This window comes from Aulonocara stuartgranti (genome assembly GCF_965226115.1).
Source record: "Aulonocara stuartgranti genome assembly, chromosome: 22".
NCBI lineage: Eukaryota > Metazoa > Chordata > Actinopteri > Cichliformes > Cichlidae > Aulonocara > Aulonocara stuartgranti.
In genome coordinates, this window is record NC_138957.1 from 31913888 (window position 1) to 31935000 (window position 21113).

Sequence of the window (21113 nt, forward strand, 5' to 3'; positions counted from 1 at the left end):
CATAGACTAGTGGACTGAATTTAATATTATTAGTAGGCCAGATGGTTGCATCATAGAGGAGAAAACAGAATGCTGATGAGGGGTCTTAAATGAGTGAGCTGATTGTGAGTTTCTGGTGTGTGAAGAAGTTTTAACATGGCACACATTTGGTTACATAAGAAGAAACTTATTAATGTGATGAGACAACAGGGTTATGCTGTATGTTGTGTGTGGCTGATTGGATGAATGTTTGAGATTAAACTGGCTGTTGATTTGTCTTTTGTTACTAAGTTGAGCCTGCCAATTGGGTTGGTACGATTTATCCCCCTGGCATGAAGAACACGTGTCATGACTTAAACAAGGACTTTCTTTCCTTTGCTTTCCTTTATTTTCTTTCTTTTCTTTTTATTTTGTTACTCTCATGGTGCACTGAAAGTTTGTTTTGTTTTTTTTTTGTTTTTCTGCCTGTCCCGTTTGGCTCTTTTGCCATCAGAATTGTTGTCTAAAGGCAAAGAAAGATGCCCAACGGATTTACTTTACCAAATTGACCATCCCAGCCTTGCCATAATGGTCCATTTGATTCACCTTTTATTGTTTATTTTATTTTCACTTACTGAATACGGGACAGACTTGACTGGGGGAAAGAAGGGGAGAAAGAAAGAGGGAAAGAGAAACAGCTGAGAAGAGGGACGGGGGAGAAGGGCAAAAAACAAAAACCAACAGAACGGGCAGAGAAAAAGAAAAAAAAATGCATATATCGATCACCTGGATCACCTGCTGAGAAAGAAAAAAGAAAACAAGCAGAAGAGAACAAGAGTAATAGAATAAACAACATCACAATGATATATGGGAATATGACAGTAAATACTAAATATTAAACATTATTGTGCAGCACATAAGATCAACAGAACACAGTGTGCTTTGAGGTAGGAGCCAAAAAGGGTGTAGTTTGTGGGTGTGATCACCCGTGTGTACCTGTGAGCATGGACGCGCTTGTTTTTTGTTTTTTTTTAAAGGTTCCTTCATGTAATGATCTGCTAGAGGGTGTGGGGGGGCCACAGCCCCGTCCTCCAGGGCATGAAGCAGGTGTGGAGGAGATCAAAACTCCAGACATCCAGAGGCCACTGAAAGTTTTGTTTGATAATTTTTCTGTCATCTAAGCAGATCTGAACGTTGCGAACGGTTGCAAAGTGAGTTTCTCCTAAATTAAAATGGGCTCAGGAGAAAGCCACTTATTTGGGACAGTTAGAAAGTGAGTTCCTGTCCAAAAGGATTCAACGAGGAAATCCAGTCCAAAATTCTTCTTTTTCTTTTTAAAATGTCATCGGTTTTGCTGAGGGTGGAAACGAAATGCGACGATAATTTCCACTATCAGCAAAGAAAGAATGAATGAGTGAGAATTTTAAAAAAATGGGGAACTGACTGACTGGTTAAAGCTGACAAAAGCTGACAAGACTGACTGACTTAACACCATTGTGTGAAGTTAACCCCCACCTGACAAAGGTGTGGATGTATCTCTGTGTGTGTCTCTGTTTCAGGAGCAGAAGGAGACCACAGGAGGAAACTTGGGTCACATGACTATGTGAACTCTGCAAATTTAACCTTTTTAGTTTAAATTTTTCTGTGTCTGTGAATTTACCATGGGTGTGTTATTCACTACCTTGTGTTGCTCACAGAGATTACTGTGAGAAAGAGTGTATACACCTGCGCAGCGCTAACATTTACATTTCTTTTTTACAGCAGATGGTTAATCATGTGATTTGATCAGGCGATTTACAGCAGGACACAACTTAATGTTTTTCTACCACAGGATTACTGAGATTTTGTGTGCAGAAAACTGTGGTTACAGGCTATATGTTGATGATGAAATTACACTGTGTTGTTGAGGAAATGTTGGAGAAAATGTGAATGTTACAGGGGAGAAATGAATACAGTTTGAGACATACTGTGTTTAAAACCAGTGTTGCTTCTTTTTACAGCAGAGTGTTAACTTTATGACCTTTTACAGCACCTCTGGAATCTGGATGACCGACGCCTGACCACCAGGATGATCCGTGTGTTTGGCTAATGTTTGTTTTTCTTTAAGAGTGTTAGTAAAAGATTCAGCACAGACAGACAAGTGACAATTGAACAGATGTGCAGTGGTTACAAAATAGTTACATGGGGCTCATTATCTGACCAAGTTATTCACATTGACTTTATAGAGCTTTCCAACTGTAATAACTATAAGTACTGTCTAGTGATAGTGTGCCCTTTTTCAAAGTGGGTAGAAATCGTCCCAACTAGGAAAGCAGATGCCATTTCGGTTGTCAAAGCAATATGTAAGAATATCATCCCGGAACACGGGATTCCAGAGACCATTTATAGTGATAATGGTCCACACTTTGTAAATGAAGTGATTGGATTAATGGCACAGCATCTAGGGATAACACTAAAACATCATTGTTCATATCACCCACAAAGTGCAGGGTTGGTAGAGAGAACTAATGAAACAGTAAAGCTAAGACTTAGGAAGTCAATGGAAGAGACAGGCAGGACATGGTTAGACTGTATAGAATTAGTTAGGATGTACATGAGGATTACTCTAACAGAGAACGGTCTGACTCTTTGAGATTATATATGGTAGGGCATTTAGAGGTCTAGTCTTCTGTAGTGATGATAGAAAAGCAGAAGAGAGAGCATATTAGTAGATTGGATGCTTAAAATGTTTAAAAGTAAAGAAGTCATGAGAACAAATGATCTGCCAGATGATTCTGTTTCTCCGCAGGAGCAGAGTCTGAAGTCTGGAGATTGGATGTTGATAAGGGTATGGAGAGGAAGTGCTGGTCCAGTCCACGGTGGGAAGGTCCCTATCAGGTGCTGCTGACGACGCCCACAGCAGTGAAGATTGCTGAAAGAAACACTTGGATACATCAAGCTCACTGCAAGAAGGTAACACGCTTCCTGGCAGACTGGGTGATGGTGAAAAGGCCAGGGTACAAAGGGGGGAGTATATCTCTAGGACCTCTCGTCTCAATCCTGGTGAAGAAACCAACGGATCCAGAACCCAACTTAGAATGGTTAAGGAATGTGCTGTGCACCTTCTTGAGCCTGTGGACCCTGAGTGGGATGACAGGAGCGCACTGGGACAGAGCAAATCACACCCAGTACCCGGATGGGTTTTCAACCAACTACTGGTGGCAGTTTAAGAACACAACCGCTCACATAAGAACGAGACCAATGGTTATGCTTGTGATGCCACTGTCTACACATTCTTCTGGACTGTGGCCATATAGCATCACTGAGAGCGAGACAGTTTGTTTGGTTGCCTTAGCAACACATCCAGGAGTAAACGTACTTGGAACACTGCCAACTTTTCAACTCCTCTGAACCTGAATGGAAGGTTGATTCACCAGTAGCCAGGAAGGTGAACAGCTCTGGTACGACGGACCTGCTGGCCTGACTCCAAGTATCTGACTCGCTGCTGGACATTGAACAGGTAAACAAACTGGAAGCAGGCCAGTTACCTATGTATATGAAGGGCAATGGATTAGTCCAAGTTGGAGATTTATCATGGAATTTGTGCGACATCACCTATTCTTTTTGTCCTCTACAAGAAGGATGTAAACAGAGAAGCCTGTTGTCTACATTTACATCATGAACACTTCTCTAAGCTGGTTGAGGTTTTGAGCCAAGAAGATCAAAACACCTTGATCCAATTTCCTGTACAAAGCTTTTTCTGCGGTGACAACAGGACAGGAGAAGAGTTGTAAATGCAGATAATTCACCAGTTGACTCTAACCCCCACAGGATGCCTACAATGAGAAGATTTGGGGGGTTGATAGGAGTCATAAAGAAGGGTGTTGACCAGGCTGCAGCTTTGAAGTTAGCTGAGAGCAACATGGACAAACAGTAAAGTCAACTGATGTATGTGAATGCCTGTGTCTGTATACAGTTGTACTGTAGTGACATATGATTTTTGAGAATGTTGATTCTTCTTGTTTGACTGTTACATTCAGTTGTTTACTTGCAGAAATACATAATGAATCACACGACAGGAGTAGATGCACCACAAGGCTGGATAGTTTGGTTAATGTCTGGTCCTTGGTGGCATCTTCTTTTGAAAATATTAACTCCTGTTTTTGGACTGTTGACATTGATTTGCTTATGTACAGTATAGGATGCATTTTACCGTGTATAAGATCAATGCTAACTAAAATGATTTGTAATACATTTGTTAATTATGTACTTTTACAACAATATGAAATGACTGAAATGAATGACATGACAGAAGCCTGTGTATAAATGGCACCTGCACTGAAAATGTCAAGCAAGAGGTGCATGGCTGAGAATATACTACACAGGAATAATATTGAGCATAAAAATAACAAAACAGGAGGGAAATGTTAAAGTGAATTGTTAAATGTTGTCATTTTTATGCTTGCCATCTCTACATTGTTTTAACTCTGTGATGAAAGGTGTAGAGGCTAAGCCTACGCTTGAAGCCACTGAGGTGGTCGTTAACGGGGGTGACGCGATGTCACTGGTATGCATGAATTAAGTTCACAGTCCAATAAATCCAGCAGTATGTATCTTGTCCTTTTTGGTCGTTATTCTGTATCGACTTAGCATAACAGCGCAACGGTCACAAACTGTTTGCCTTCTTAATGACACACCTGACGCCGGTTACGTGCGTCTACCTTAAATACCTTTACATTACATAATCAAAACAGAAAAAGGTGACCTCTAGTGACCACATAAGGTATTAACCCAAGAATGGCTCCTACACCCCGGCCCCTAATTGAAATGGCCATCAGACATGGCAATTCTAATCACAAAGAAAATAAGGAGCCACTAATACAGTCTACTTTAGACCTATACATTCACATAAATAAACATAAGTAACACACTTTTAGATTACAGTTTCATGTAACAAGCAAAGTTTAGTTACAGGTCTTTCCAGAATATTAGTCTTTGTTTTTAAACGTGCAGATCGCACAAGTCCTTTTTTTGTCACGAATGGCTTCCAGAACTCTTCCAAGTGGCCAGGAACCACGTGGTGCAGAAGAATCCATTATAATGACTATATCTCCAGGTTTTAGATTCTTCTTCTTTTGGTTCCATTTTTGTCTCTCCTGTAACAAAGGCAGGTATTCGCGTATCCATCGTTTCCAAAAAAGATCTGAGATGTACTGAGCCTGTTTCCATCTTCTCTTCAGATACATATCCTGAGGGTCAAATAGTCCGGGTGGTAAAGATGGTTTTCCTTTCATCAGGAGGATGTGATTTGGTGTAAGTGGCTCTAGGTCTTTTGGATCATCAGAAAGCTTTGTGATGGGTCTGTCATTTACAATTGCTTCAATTTCACATAGAACCGTATTTAATCCATCGTCGTCCAACTGTTGTTGCTGAAGAACGGATCTCAGAATCTTTCTGATCATACGAATTATCCGTTCCCAAATTCCACCATGATGTGATGCTCCAGGCGGATTAAAACTCCATCTTATTCCAATGTGTCGCAAAGCATCCGCTATTTGGGTATGTTTCAGCAATTCAAGAGCCTCCCTTAATTCTCTGTCTGCTCCGACAAAGTTGGTTCCATTGTCCGATTGGATGTGAGCGACTTGACCACTTCAACTCACAAAACGGCGCAAAGCATTAATGCAGGCATCTGTGTTTAGAGAGCTAGCCACTTCCAAGTGCACTGCTCGGCTGGCTAAACAGGTGAAAATGACTCCATAGCGTTTAGCTGTACCTCGTCCTCTTTTCACTTCAATAGGTCCGAAGTAATCAACTCCGACATTGGTGAATGGTGGGTTATCTGGCAAAATTCTTTCCTTGGGTAAATCTGCCATCTTTTGCTCCAAGGCTTTTCCATGATATTTTCTGCAAAAATTACATTCTGCGATAACCTTCCTTACAGCTGAGTTGGCCTTTGTGATCCAGTATTTTCTCCTTAGCGTGGATAAGGTGTGGTTACGACCGCTATGACCAAGCTGTTGATGAATGTGCTTTAGGATGAGATTTGCTACATGTTGATCTTTTGCAAGAACAAAGGGATGCTTTATTTCTTCTGGTAAGGAGCCCTTTGTCAGTCGTCCCCCAACTCTTAAGAGGCCTTCATCGTCAAGATAAGGATCTAATCTATAAACTGAGCTGTGCCTGCTCACAGAACCTTTCCCACTTGACAACGTAGCAATCTCCTCTCCAAATCGTTGTTGCTGGCAAAATCTAATAATGGCAAGCTCAGCTTCCAGAAGATCCTTTGAAGATAGTCTGTACAGTTGCGTTTTCTTTACTTTCTCCTTTGTAGTACCTTTACAAATTGGGTTATCTGAGTAAGGTTGCGGTCTTTTTTTCTTATCTCTCATTGAACGAAGGATTGCCTTCAGTCTAAGGAACCAAGCAACAGCAACCTTGAGCCTTCTCCAGTCTGAGAAGTACACCATCAATTGACATGTAGCATCAAGCAAGTCTTTTACCTGAGTAACATTTACTGTGGCCTCACCTTTGACTTCAGGGTCCTCTGGTTCTAAGGAGCATTCCATTAAATTGGTTGGCCAATCACTTTCTGGCTTCTGCAGAAAGCTTGGTCCTTCAATCCAGCGGCTGCTATGAACAACGTTCCCAGCCTTGAGCCCTCTTGTAGCATCATCTGCTGGATTTTCCTTTGAGCTTACATATCTCCATTGTGATTGTTTAGTTGCAGTTGTAATGAATGAGACTCTGTTTGGCACAAAGGTAAGGAATCGTTTATCCTCATTCATTATATATTTGAGTACAGATGTACTATCTGTCCAAAATATAGATTGCTCGAGTTTCATTCTCAACTGAGCCCTTAACATGAGATCCACTCGGACGGCAACTACAGCAGCTGTTAGTTCCAGACGTGGAATAGTGACAGGTTTTAGAGGTGTTACTCTTGCCTTGCCCATCAAGAATGCGACGTGGATGGATTTCCTATTATCTTGCATGCGCAGATATGACACGTTTCCATATCCAGATTCACCAGCATCTGAAAAATGGTGTAGCTGTGCATGTGAGAGAGGTCCAAACTCTCTTGGTTGTATACACCTTTTAACCTTGAAATGGGACAGCATTTGCAAATCACTGAGCCAACCTTTCCACCTTTGCAACATGGTTTGGGGTATTGGTTCATCCCATCCCAGTTTCCTTTTGCAAAGCTCCTGCTGCATTCCTTTGGCAGGCAGCAGGACTGGTGCAAGAAATCCCAATGGATCGTAAATGGAACTTGATATTGATAACATTCCACGCCTAGTACAGGATTTTTGAGGGATATCCATTTTGAAGTTGAATGTATCAGTTTCCACACACCACTGCAAGCCCAGAACTCTTTCTACCGGAAGTTTGTCTCTGTCAAGATTTAATTTTTTCAAGTCTTTAGCCCTTTGCTCCTCAGAGATACTTTGCAACAGGGTGCGATTGTTACTGACCCACTTGGTCAGTGTAAATCCTCCCCTTTGACAGAGTGCTGAAAGATCTTTGACCAAATCAATAGCATCTGAGGCGGAGGCCACACTCTTTAAACAGTCGTCCACATAGAAGTTCTCTTTCAGCATTTCACATACCTTGTCTAGGAATTCAGTTTTATTGTCCTCAGCCGTTTTTCTCAAAGCGAAACTGGCGCAGCTCGGGGAAGATACTGCACCGAACAGATGAACAGTCATGCGAAACTCAATTATGTCCTTGCTCAGATCTCCATCTGGCCACCATAAAAAACGCAGAAAGTCTCTGTCCTCTTTGGCAACTTTAACTTGATTAAACATTGCCTTTATGTCACCCATAAATGCGACTGGATCCTGTCGAAATCTAAGCAAAACCCCAAGCAATGTGCTTGTGAGATTAGGACCTTGTAAGAGCTGCTTGTTTAATGATGTCCCCTGGAATGATGCCCCACAGTCAAATACAATTCTTATAGATCGTTTTCTGCGATGGTAAACTGCGTGATGAGGAATGTACCACTTCTTTCCATTTTCGCAAGACAGCTGCTGTGAAGGTATTTGCTCTGCATATCCATTACTTATCATCTCGTCCATAAAGTTTTTATATTCTTTATGCAACTGTTCATTGTTGAGAAGTTTTCGTTGTAGACTTTGCAACCTTTGTTTAACTATGGAGAAATTGTTTGGCATCTTTATGTTATCCTTTTTAAAAGGTAACTTCAAACAGTAGTGTCCATCTTCCATTGTTGCAGATTTTTCCATGATCTTCATGAACTTAAGGTCCTCCCTTGACAAACCCTTTTCCTCTGTAACCCTTTCATTAAAGTCATAGTTATATTGACTTTTCAACATCTCCTCCAGCTTACAAACAGATATCCTGTTTACAACTGTTGGTGGGTGCTCGCTGTCCAAGTTGCTTTTACCATCTTCCATGGGCCCATTTATGACCCAACCCAATGCTGTTCTTATAGCATATGGGCCATTCCCCTGGCTATGAATGACCTCCCATGGTTCCAATAACTTGGGAGCATTGCATCCAATCAACAGGTCCACATTAGCCATTATGTGGTGAATTTGAACCTTTGACAGATATGGCCACCTGATCAGATCTTCTTCCTTTACAAAGTTATCCGTGGTGACAGGCAACCTTTCCTGTGTTAGGATTTCTGGAAGTTCATAGAAGGCATTGCTGCCTAAACCAGAAACTTCAAGACCAGTGAGTGGGCAGAGACTACCTTTTCTTGACCCATCGTTTGTAACAGGAAGTGAGTTCTTTTGCCCACAAGATTTAGCTTTTGCATGAGGTGCTCTGAACAGAAGCTAGCTGAACTGCCAGGATCTAAAAAAGCATATGTCTGTATGACATGACTACCTTTAACAGACTTTATTTGAACTGGCAGAATGGAAAGCAAACCGCTTTCTCTTCCGGCCCCTGTATGACCACAAGTTTTTACATTCTTTGAAGAAGAGGGCTCTCCATAGCATTCAGGGCTTACACCATTGTTATCAATATGGAGGACAGTGGGATGACCTTTACCACACGTTCTACATATCAAACGCTTAGCACAGTCCTTGCTTATGTGCCCAGCACCTAAGCAACCAAAACACAGCCCTTTCTCCTTTAGAAAAAGCATTTTGTCTCTGTGCTTCTTCCGCTGAAACTGTTGACACTCCTCCAGTGTGTGTCGTTGAGTACAGCAGACACAAGATGGCTTTACTGTAAAGTCATGGCTTGTTGTAGTAATCAGCCTTTCCGTGCTGTAGGTTTTATTCATGTTCATGGGTGTGGCTGTAGCAGCAAAGCTGTTCCCTTTAATTTGTTTGCTTGGTTGTGACTTCAGTCTGTTGTCAACCTTCGAGACAGGGATTGTTGACGTTACATTCTGAATGTCCTCAAACAAAGGATCCGAAAGAATTTTCACCTGCTTTTAGATAAAGGCAACCAAATCTTGAAACCGAGCTCTGTGTTTAGAGGTTTCCAATATATCATATGCAAACGCTCTCCATTTCTCTCTCATTTTATATGGCAACTTGCACAAAATGATTTTCATGTTCACTGGCATGTCCAGTTCCTGCATATGTTGCAATGTTTTCATGACATTACAACTCCCACGTAAGAAAAGAGAATATGCTTGCAATGATTTCACATCTTCATTTTTAATTGCAGGCCAAGATAATGCCTTGTCAATGTAAGCAGTTGCAATTTTATATTCATTTCCGAAGTGTTCTTTGAGCAGTTGCTTTGCTTGTATATAGCCTTGTCCTGCAGCCATATGTTGACAACTGCGTACCAGCTCTCTCGGCTGTCCTGTTGTAAACTGCTCCAAATAATACAAGCAGTCCCTCTTATTGGCCTTTTCTTCCACTCCTTGTTCAAACGCATTAATGAAAGAGATGTACTGAAGAGGATCACCATCGAATACAGGTACTTTCCTGGATGGTAATGACGATGCACGCTGATGCTGAACAAGGGTTGCAGTTATTTCATTTTGTCTTTGTAAAATGGTACAAATGTCCTCCGACCGTCCTTCTGCCGCTGTAGGAATTGACCTGGGCGATGGAGGATCCACATTGTGAAATTGCGTTGTGATGACCGTTTGAGCTTGTGGCTCACTTTTAATTTCCGTTCCTGGCAGGATCATTGCAGATATGTTGCTTTCAGTCTGTACTATTTGCACTGCAGATTTATCTTCATTGACTGGTGTACTAGGCTTGACTGTGGCTGAAGCAGCTGTTTTCCTGATTTCCCTTTCATAATATGAATTCATAGCATTGGACGATATGTTAGATATACTTTGAACTTCAGCAGCTTGGAGAACAGCTAACTTTGCAGAAGAGGCAGAAAGCAACGCTTCAAGCTCAAGCTGTTCACGTTTCCTCCTTAGCTTTAGCTCTTGCTCCTCCAAAGCATGCTTCTCTTTTAGGACTGCCATACGAGCGAGTAATGCTGCCTTTTCTGCTTTTGCTTTGATTTTGGCAGAAGAAGTTGTGCTCACTTTACCACTAGATGAGCTTTTAGTGACTGAGGATTTACCAACAACATTTGAAACACTGTCCTCTGGCTTAACACCATCATCAACACCATGATCACCCTTTAAATGTAAATGTTCGCAACCTGACAACCATTCTTTCACTTCATAAGTGAACTCATCATAATGCATTGTTTTTGCTTTAAACCATGTTTCATGCTTTTCTTTTTCATCATCTGGTAACAAACACATCAATGAACCATGAATTGTTTTTGCTTCATTACACAAACCAACAAAATCATTGAATGATGCTTGAATCATAGAAGTTTCATTTTTTTCCATTGAGACCCTTATACTCTCTTTTAAATTATTAGCTTTATTTAATTTAGCTTTTCTATCACGTTGCAGTCTGTCTAGTCTCTCTGCAAGTGCCTTAGCAGTCAATTTCACCACTCGTTTTTCCTTTTCTGGATGTGTCTCAGCCTTGCTGGCGTTGCTACTTTGCACAGCTGATTCTGCAGCAGGCTCCGGGGGCCTGTCAGCAGCTTTATTTGTGTCCATAGTTCAAATGTTCCAAAACTCAAATATTTATCAAGTATTGAGGGTTTATGTAAATGTAAATGGCTGCAAATAACTTTGTTTGCAAAACTTGTGCATATGATTTTAAGATTGACAATTTATATTTGCATTTCAAGTTATGAAATATGATCATTAAACATGTTTGTGGTTGTTACAGTAAAAATTATAACTTTTTTTACTCAGATTTTATGTTTTTTGTCTGATTTTAGATCAATTGTGTTGATACAGTATGTGAAAATGAAAACACAGGTTTTCATTTTCACACGCCAAGATGAGGTACAGAAATAAGATTGAGGCAGAACTCAGCAGTAACAACCTCAAAAGAGCTTGGCTTGGTATGAAAACAATGGCAGGGCTACACACGAAAGGTAAAAGCAGCATTACCTTAGAGGGGTTTACCTCTGACAAACATCTGGCAGACAGTCTTAACAGTTTTTACCTTCGTTTTGAGAACTATGACTGTTCTAGGCAGACCAGCACACTGAGGGAAAAGACCATCACTCCCCCATCAATTTGTATTGATGAGACAGGGGTAGCTAATCTTTTTAGACACACCAAAAGCAAGAGTCCTGGACCTGACAACATCTGTGGACAGGTACTGAGAACTTGCGCTGATCAGCTGAGTGGGATTTTTCACTATATCTTCTCACTTTCTTTAGAGCTACAGACAGTACCTAAGATTTGGAAACATGCTATTATTGTTCCTGTTGCTAAGGGCAGTTCTCCTAAGGCACTGAATGATTTTAGGCCTGTGGCTCTGACTTCTTTAGTGATGAAGACATTTGAGAAGATAATTAAGAAGGAGATTTTAATGCATGTTGAACACCATCTTGACCCCTTCCAGTTTGCCTATAGAGCAGGGAGAGGTGTGGAGGATGCTGCTGTCACACTCCTGCATCTCTTGTATAAGCATCTTGAGGCCCCCCACACCCATGCAAGATTATTATTTGCTGACTTTTCATCTGCATTTAATACAATTCAACCCCTCTTACTTGCTGACAGGCTTTACAATCATTTCAAGCTTGACACTAGTCTGGTCAGCTGGGTGACAGACTTTCTGACTAATAGGTCACAATGCGTGAGGGTGAATCATGTATTTTCTGATGTGCTCTCCTCCTCTACTGGATCTCCCCAGGGTTGCTGCCTCTCTCCCCTTCTGTTCATTCTGTACACAAATGAGTGTCGCAGCAATTTCACAAACAGACACATCCTGAAGTTTGCTGACGACACAGTGATCGTCAGTCTTCTAGTGGGGGACGAGTCAGGCCATGGACAGGTTGTAGATGATTTTGTGAATTGGTGTGATGAGTCCTTCCTTTCACTTAATGTGTCAAAAACTAAAGACATGATTATTGATTTTAGGAAGTCCTCTTATAGCTCATCACCCACTATCATTAAAACTGCCGACATTGGGATCGCTGAGAGTTATAAATATCTAGGTGTGGTACTTGACCATAAACTGTGTTTTGAATCTCATGCTGATGCCACTACTAAAAAAGTTCAACAAAGACTGTTCTTTTTAAGGAAAATGAGATCTTTTAACGTCTCATCTGAGATGTTGTCCTTGTTTTATAGAAGTTTTATCAAATCTGTGATGTCTTTTTGTATCGCTGCCTGGTTTGGTAACCTGACGGTGAAGAATAAGAATCGGTTGGGACTTCTGGTAAAAACTGCTAGCAAAATTTCAGGGCGCTGGCAAGATGGACTTTTGGCCATTTACAATAGAAATGTGCTTAGAAAGGCTCATTCTATTATTAATTGTGTGAACCATCCACTTCACAGTGAGTTTGAGTTGTTGCCTTCCGGCCGCCGTTTTAGAGTACCTCCGAGGAGGACCAAAAGACTCCAGGTCTCTTTTATCCCTACTGCGTCTTGTCTCCTTAATGGCAAATAATTGTCCTTGAATTTTCTATCATTATTATTGTTATTATTGTTTTATAGCATTGTTCTGTTTGTTCTTATCCTCCTGCTGCTAAACTAATTTCCCCTTGTGGGACAATAAAGAAATTGAATTGAATTGATTACTTACCGTAATTGTCGGGCTATAAGCCGCTACTTTTTGCACAAGCTTTGAACCCTGCGGCTTTTAGTCAGGTGCGGCTTTTCTATAGATTGTCCATGATTTTTGTCATATCGTAAGACGATTTGTTTTGTTTGTTCCGCTGTTGTACGGCACTACGTTGCCTGGCGGAAGGATCGGGGTTCAAGAGTGGTATGTTGGTCACATGTCCATCCGCCAGGCAACATAGTGCCGTACAAGTAGCGCGAAAAACAAACTTCAAAGTAGCGCTACGCGTTCAGCGGGAGTCGTGGATGACGAGCGGCGATAAACTTGCGAAAAGCAAGTTGTGCTCAACTCCACCGGTGGATTCTGACAGCGTGGAAAAGTGTGAAAACATCCACGATCACCAACGGATTTCGAAGGGCTGGACTGCTGCATGATGGAGAGGAGGACACCGCCACGGCCCTTCTGAGGGTGTTCGACTCCGACACTGACAATGAGGATTTCTTTGGTTTTGAAAGTGACAACGAAGGAAAGAAGCTGAGAGTGGATGACGAAGCCATCCTGAGCCTGTTCGTATCCGACACTGGAGAAGAGGACTTTGGTGGTTTTAGAGCGCAGGAAGATGGTGGTGAATGACTGACTTTTCTTCTTGTTAAAGCCGTGTCACTGCACCTGAGCCTAAAAGGTAGTCCGAATCTATTTTTCTGGTGTGCTGTAGGTTATTGTTATGTAATACATTTGTTACTCATTTATGAAGCACAGCACATGTGCAAATATGTACCCATAACTTGTTTTTCAAAATATTAATAAAAGGGGTGTGTCTCCAAACAGCCATCTCTTTCCTGACAATTCCCTTTGTGCATATTCTCTTACATATGATGAGTCAACATTGAAACACCTGCGGCTTTTGGTCAGGTGCGGCTAATGTATGTACAAAACAGGATTTTCCCCTGATTTTAGCTTGTGCGGCTAATATTCAGGTGCGCTTTGTAGTCCGGGAAATACGGTATTTTCAAAAGTAATTAGTTACTTAGTTTCTGTTTTTAAAAACATGATACACAACCTGAATAGGTAATAAAGCAATAGACCTTTAAGCCCAATTCTATTTTTTGTGCATAATCCATCATATGAAATTGAATCAAATGAAAAAGTCTCTTTTTAAAAATTATTTTGAGTTTTAACCTTTTAATTTTATGCACATTGCATTAGTAAAAATTGAATTATATGCAAAGTCTTTAACATTTAAACCTATTTTCTGCATATTCCAGCATATAAAATAAAACAATTTTTTGTGTTTACACTCACTCTTTCAAATAGATGCAAGTAAAACACAGCAGAAAATAAATAAAATCAAAGACTCAGCGGCACTAAGGCCTGTTGCTCTTAAATCTATTTTCACCTGTTTAGCAGGAGTGGAGCAGGTGGAGGTTTGCCCGGTGCTTACGGGAAAGTAACAGCGGTCATGTCAGTGGGGGGATCTGGGGGTTTCTCTGTAAATTTCACATTCCTGTGGCAGCCTGCTCGGTGCTTGCTCAGAAGTTTAGGGGGGTTTTCTTCTGCGTGGAAATTAAAGAAGTTTTCCTCCCACGCAGTGAACAGCAGATGCTATGTTTTTGTCACTTTTTACGGAATCAAACTCAAAGTAAGGTCAGTACTTCCACTCTTTAAACACTGTACGGTCATATGCTCTTCCACACTTGATATATTATCCATTGTTGATCTGCACACGTATGTTATCACGAACGTCACACACACTTAAGTGATTGTCATGAGACACTCCTGCAAACAAAATCACGGTTTAGTAATTGTCAGGATTTGTGTCGTGTGGAGGTCAGGAAGTGACCCAAACGCAGGACTCGTAGGTAGTGAAGAACTGAAGATGGTTTATTATGAAGAGTGGATGAACAGGGCAGGAACGAAAGGACTGACTGGCTGAAAGACTGAATGAATGGCTGGCTGAACTGAATGGCTGGCTGAACTGAACGTAGGCGGAAACGACAACATAACATCAATGACACGACGCTGAACTGATGTAACTGAGGGACTTAAGTACACAGGCTAAATGATGAGCGATTAGAGGCAGGTGAGTGAACAGCTGATCATAATGAACTAATGATAAATGGGAAGAGAACTAGAACATAATGCACACAGAGTAAGGCTAATGTGGCAGGATGAATGTTATTCCTTGGTTCAACCCACTTTCAGCCTGGCGCATTAGGGGGCGCTAGTATAAATAGTGGCCATTTGAGCATTCCTGGATCGCTTACCTGTGATCTCCTTTTTGGTCACCTGACTTCCCTTCGGTGTTGCAGAGATCATCACGGCTGGTAGGTGTTTACTCATTGTAGTGTGTACATTACCTTACTTGGTGGTAAACAGATATTGTTTTTAGGTCATAGCTGTAGAAGCCTCCTATGAGCCACTCTGCTCATGTTTCATGACGCGGTTTACTCGGTACGTACACTGAACAAAAATATAAACGCAACACTTTTGTTTTTGCTCCCATTCCCCATGGGATGGACGTAGAGACCTAAAATTCATTCCAGATACACAATATAACCATCCCTCCCAAACAGTGGTCACAAATCAGTCCAAATGTGTGGTAGTGGGCACATCTGCTATATTGAGATAATCCATCCCACCTCACAGGTGTGCCACATCAGGATGCTGATCTGACATCATGAGTAGTGCACAGGTGTACCTCAGACTGCCCACAACAAAAGAGCCAGTTTATCTTAAATGTGCCGTTTAAAGTGTGGAAATCTGAAACATTCAGCCCACCGTTTACATCGAGTTCATACGAGCTGTTTTTCTAATGTGACGTCTCCTGTTTGTCCACATGAAGCTGAAGAGCAGCCTGTCAGTGTCTTTGATGGTTTATTATGGAGGCGTCGAGCCAGCGCTGCCTCAGGGACACCAGAGATTCCTGCTTTAGTCAAAACTCTTCCTCTCAGTGAGAGAGCTGAATTTGTTTTTAACTCTTTTTGTAGGAGGGATCAGACTTAGATTCATTCTTTTCATCCTCAGTGATTCACATCCTTAAATATGGAAGCTGTTGTTTCATGGAGATATTACAAAGGTCAGATTTGGAGCGTCTGTGATGAGTTCACATTTATTAATATTCAGGTAAAATCTGGAAGCTTTGGAGAAACTGTTCACTGCAGCAGCTCAGACTTGACCTTCATTTGTCTAAATCAGAGCGGTGTCGTCAGCTGTGCTGCGATTAACTCTCTGCCAGTGACGCAGATCCTTTTACATCACCTGATTTTACTCGTCTGATAAAACACTAACAGGAAGAGGTGCAGAGAGGCGGAGCCGCCTCGTCTTCTTCCTCCATGCAGGTTAAATCTGTGGATGTAGCAGCCATCAGTTTATTACAGCTGTTACTGTTTGTGTAGAGTTTTGACTGATGTAGAGAAATAATTACTGAAACTAAATTAGTTTAAAGATTGAAAGATGAAACGATGCTCCGTGTATCAGAGGCTTTGAGTCCAGCATAACTGAGTCCAGCATCATCGTTGTTCTGCAGCTACGATAAGAGCAGAAACAAACTGGACGCTAACAGTCGATCAGTAAATGATCTTTGTCAGGTTGAGTCGGTGTAGTTCACCTCTGAGTCGTGGTGGTGCAGCTGCTCGTTTTCTAACCTTCTGTCAGACTTCAGAAAGAAAAGGAGGCGACAGGTTAGAGACGACTTTGTGACGTTCAGATGTCAGACCGTCAGCACCTGCTGGATCCACAGCAGCTTCCTGACAGCAGCTCGACTCGCTCGCCGTCTCCCTGCATCGTTCACGCACGCGACAGGTGGTGTCGCTCGCCCTCTCCTCACCTGCTCGCTCCACCTGTTGATCCTCTGAGCTGTTTCCTGTGGTCACTCTCTCTCCTCCTCACTGGCTCCAAAGCGTGAGCTGTGAGGTGTGTGGGCGGGGCATCAAAACAGCTGTCGGCTTCATCTTCCACCATTTTATAGTTTTTAATGAGCTCACCTCTTCCGCCATTTTATAGTTTTTGATGAGCTCACCTCGTCCGCCATTTTATAGTTTTTGATGAGTTCATCTCTTCCGCCATTTTATAGTTTTTAATGAGTTCATCTCGTCCGCCATTTTATAGTTTTTGATGAGCTCACCTCTTCCGCCATTTTATAGCTTTTAATGAGCTCATCTCTTCCGCCATTTTATAGTTTTTGATGAGCTCGCATCTTCCGCCATTTTATAGTTTTTAATGAGCTCACCTCTCCTGGGAGCGCTGCCCAACCAGCCGACCTGGTGACGTAATGAGTGCCCATACGGTAAAAAAATACATTTTTCCTGGCCAAAATATATTTCAAATATATGGTAAATATATTTTGTATTTGTGATGCTCCAAAAAAATATATTTTTGAAATTGAAAATATATTTCTTTCAAACCAAAATACATTTCAAAACATATTTTAGGGTGAAGAAAATACATTTCCAACCTTACAGTAGAATGTATATCAAAGTATCCTTTATTTAAAATTTATTTAGTGCAATAATGATGATAATGATAACAATACTAAAAGTAACATGTTTTATGCACATCTGCAAAAAACAGTTGGATTCAAACAAAACAGAGTCAAAGGTCTATCACGAATTAGGTTGTTTATTCATTTGCTTACAGTATTTCACATTACACAATATCTCACTATAATGTAGCGTTCATTGACTTTGAAATTATCTGTCAGTGATACAGTAAACAAGATACAACAACTGCTATGTACACTTTAGTTTTTGACAATATATACAATTTAGTACTTAAAGGAACACACTCCACTGTTTTGGAAATAGGCTCATTCTCCATCTCCCTCAGAGTTAAAAATGCAGCGTCTTCTTTCTAGATCCGTACGTTAATAGGGCTCTGGAGCGTGATCTTACGGGATGGGGCGTAGCCAGGATTTTTGGTCAAGGCGCCATATTAGCAGGCCAAACAAATGCTTGCTGTGTGGTCGGTTGTAATGTTAGATTGCACTACCAACAAAGGAATAAGCTTGAAAACAGGCTCTCTTTTCATTGTTTCCTCACCTGGAAACATCATGAGGGAGCTTATGTGTTGGATGTTACCAAAAGAAGGCGTCTAGCCTGGATAGCAGCTGCGAGACGAGCTGATATTCAGTTCTCTACCAGCCACAGATATCTGTTGGTGTGCTCCAGTATTTTCATTCAGGTAAGTTCTAAATGAGTTCATATTATTATTTATAGCCTGTTAATTTTATTTTCAATAGCACAAACTTAGAACAAACATGCAGAACTACCTTCTATTTATAGAGTTGCTAATTATTTGGCATTATTGCAACAAACCAGCCTATGAAATGAATGAAACAAATCCTGACTGGGTTCCAACACTACACATGGGGCACTACGAAATCCCTGCTTCAAACTACATGCTACATACCACCATGCCAATCAGATTACTTCTTCCATGTGAGGGTAAAAAGGTGACCTTCCTGGATAAGATGGCAAAGGTTTGCTGCGTTTTGGTGAACATGTGCCCCAGTGTGGTAGTAAAACCAGGGAAAAATGCTCTTGTTAAATACTTTTAAGTCTTGTGCTGTTTATGTAGTGATAAGTTTTCAAAAGAGACAGTAAATTACAGAATGCTAGTAGTGGGTGATATTATACAAATGCTGTCATGATTTTATGTGAACATTTTGTCATTTGTAAACTATACATAACATTTTTTTCTACATTGTAACTGATGTGATGTTCGACAAAGTGCTTTTAATTAAAAATAGGCAAACATTTCTTTGTTTCTTTATTCAACTTTTGAACAGTGGTATTTAGTAAGTACATATTCAGTAAATGCAAAGTATTTACATGGCCCCCTAAATTAAAACATTATGGGTTATTCAGAACAGAACTATGCTTGGAAAAATATTGTCCCATCAGTTGATCCAACTCCTCCACAGTAGCAGGTGGAACTTTTCTTTTTTGAGGATGGCTTCTTTTACCTGTCACAATGAATGGTCTGTTTATGTTTTGATCAAGAACCTTTTTTTTGGGCAGCTGAAGAGGAGAAGTCTATCTTATGGCCAACCTCTGGCTGTATCTTGGTCATATTAAACAGCAAAACCCAGTATGCAGGTTCATCTGTAACAGTCCTTGTGCCACAGATCCTCACTGTTGCTTCTACATTAAACAGAAGAGCAGTGACATGGCTGCAAGTCTCCACGACTCTAGCCATACAGCTGCAGTGGGCGGCTTCAACCTTCCCTGTGATGCTCACAATGACCTGTGGCTGCAATTCAGTCTTTAAGAGTGCAGGACCTAAAACACACACAGACAAAGTTCATTTAAAGACAAGAACTTTAATAAGCCAAGGCCGACACAAATGTGTTTTATTTACTTTCAAATCCATTTATCATAAATGTAACAAATAAAGTGTTTTTATGTATCCATCTATAGAACGCTGCATGTTATATTCTAAATCTGCATGTTTCTTTTTAGAAACCTATCAGCAAAAAATGAACCTAAAGTATGTAATGCAAGGATGTAATCACTTTCAAGAGGGAGAAAACATAAAGTTCGACTTTAAGTGACAACTATGGACACCTAATATGACAAGCAGATTCTGCAGGTCATTAATCAATGTATAAAACTAAAACAGAATGTATTTTTAGTGACACAGGACACAAACAAGGAAGCAAGATGTGTAATTAGGATTATTTATAATAAATATGAATTAATTAGGGCAATTTCTTTAACCATAAAGAATAACTAAATCCTTCAGGACAATGTCACATCAATGCACTGAACTCACTATGTTATCCCTCTAACAGAGCCTCTACATGTTCTCACTGTAATTTCCCCCTCACGAATGAATTTTTGCTAGCACTAATTTGAATGTTGGGGGGAATCAAACGCATTTTACTCGCAGTACTCAAGCTGACTTACCTTTGCTTGAATGACGGCGTACTCACAACGTGGAGGCTTAAAAATAGCCAAATCTTGTACCCAGTCCTTGGTGAATTGGATGTGCGCCTCCAGAGATTTATAATTGCGAAATTGGTGCGCCGTGTATGCTCTGACTCCACAGACAAGGTATGAGAGTAGATCATGCTAAGCCAATAGCGGTTTGGTCTTCAGGGTTTCTACTCCACGGCTATATTTCATACGGGTCCACATTTCAACAATCAAGTACCGTCTCTTTGCATCTGGACAGAATCTGTCTCTATACCGTCATTTTCTTTTGAGCTACGTTTCAGAATGGTTCGTAGCAATCTTGTTTTGATTTGTGACCTGCCAAGATGGTGCTGCGCTCCCACAATGCATTGCAACATTACGTCAACTCCAAAGCCCTTTGCGTGCAGGAGTGTATGCGCATGCGCATTGCCACGGTGGTTTAAAAAATAAAGATATAATGAAAAGTAATTAATAAAAATTAAATATTTAAACATTCCCACAAATGTGCAATGAACGTGCAAAAACTCTCTTTAGTAGTTGTTACTGTTTCTTTCTTTCTTCTTTTTTTTTTTTTTTTTTTTTTTTTTTTTTTTTTTTGAAAAATAACGACGTCTCTGAGGCGCGAAATCTGACAGCGAGAGGAACGGCCGGATACAGGAGACGGGAAGAAACAAGCCGATTATGTTCGCGTTAATTAAGTGGTTGGAAGATGTAAAATTCTCAATTCTGCCAACTGAACATATACGAGATTTTAATGAGGATGAATAATTAGCCGGCATGGAGGAAACGGACCTTTATTTCGTGGAGTGGCGACAAGAAGCCAAGGCGGGTGGCCAGTCTAAGAAGCCTCCATCATCAAGCTAGCAGGTGCCTTTTCCCATATAATATTACTTTATTCTCGTGTATTTGGAACGGAAGCGTAGAGCTGCCCCCCAGGCAAAAGAGAAATATAAGTATATCACGTTATAACGTGAAAAGTTTATCGTTCTAACAATATACTATCATGTTTGAACAACATGTTTGAACAACATTGTACGAAAAATGTACATAATTATCACGTCCGTACAATATTGTGCGAACGTGACAATTATGTATATTATAATAACGTGATATTATATTATACAAACATGAAAAGCATAATGTTAGAACAATAAACATTTCACGTCATAACGTGATACAGCTCTATTTTTCTTTTGCCTGGGTGGCAGCTCCACGCTTCCAT

At 40.8% G+C, this 21113-nt stretch overlaps 1 protein-coding gene and 1 long non-coding RNA gene across 3 annotated transcripts in view; both read left to right on the forward strand.

Moving 5' to 3' along the window:
* Positions 1-21113, forward strand: part of LOC309699222 (class I histocompatibility antigen, F10 alpha chain-like) — a 151283-nt gene that overhangs the window by 94702 nt on the left and 35468 nt on the right. The window lies entirely within an intron of this gene.
* The window catches only part of LOC309699259, a 3631-nt gene continuing 2966 nt past the window's right edge, over positions 20449-21113 (forward strand). Inside the window, exon 1 of the long non-coding RNA XR_014274277.1 lies at positions 20449-20758. This is a non-coding gene — a long non-coding RNA (uncharacterized lncRNA). The remainder of the gene's footprint in view (positions 20759-21113) is intronic.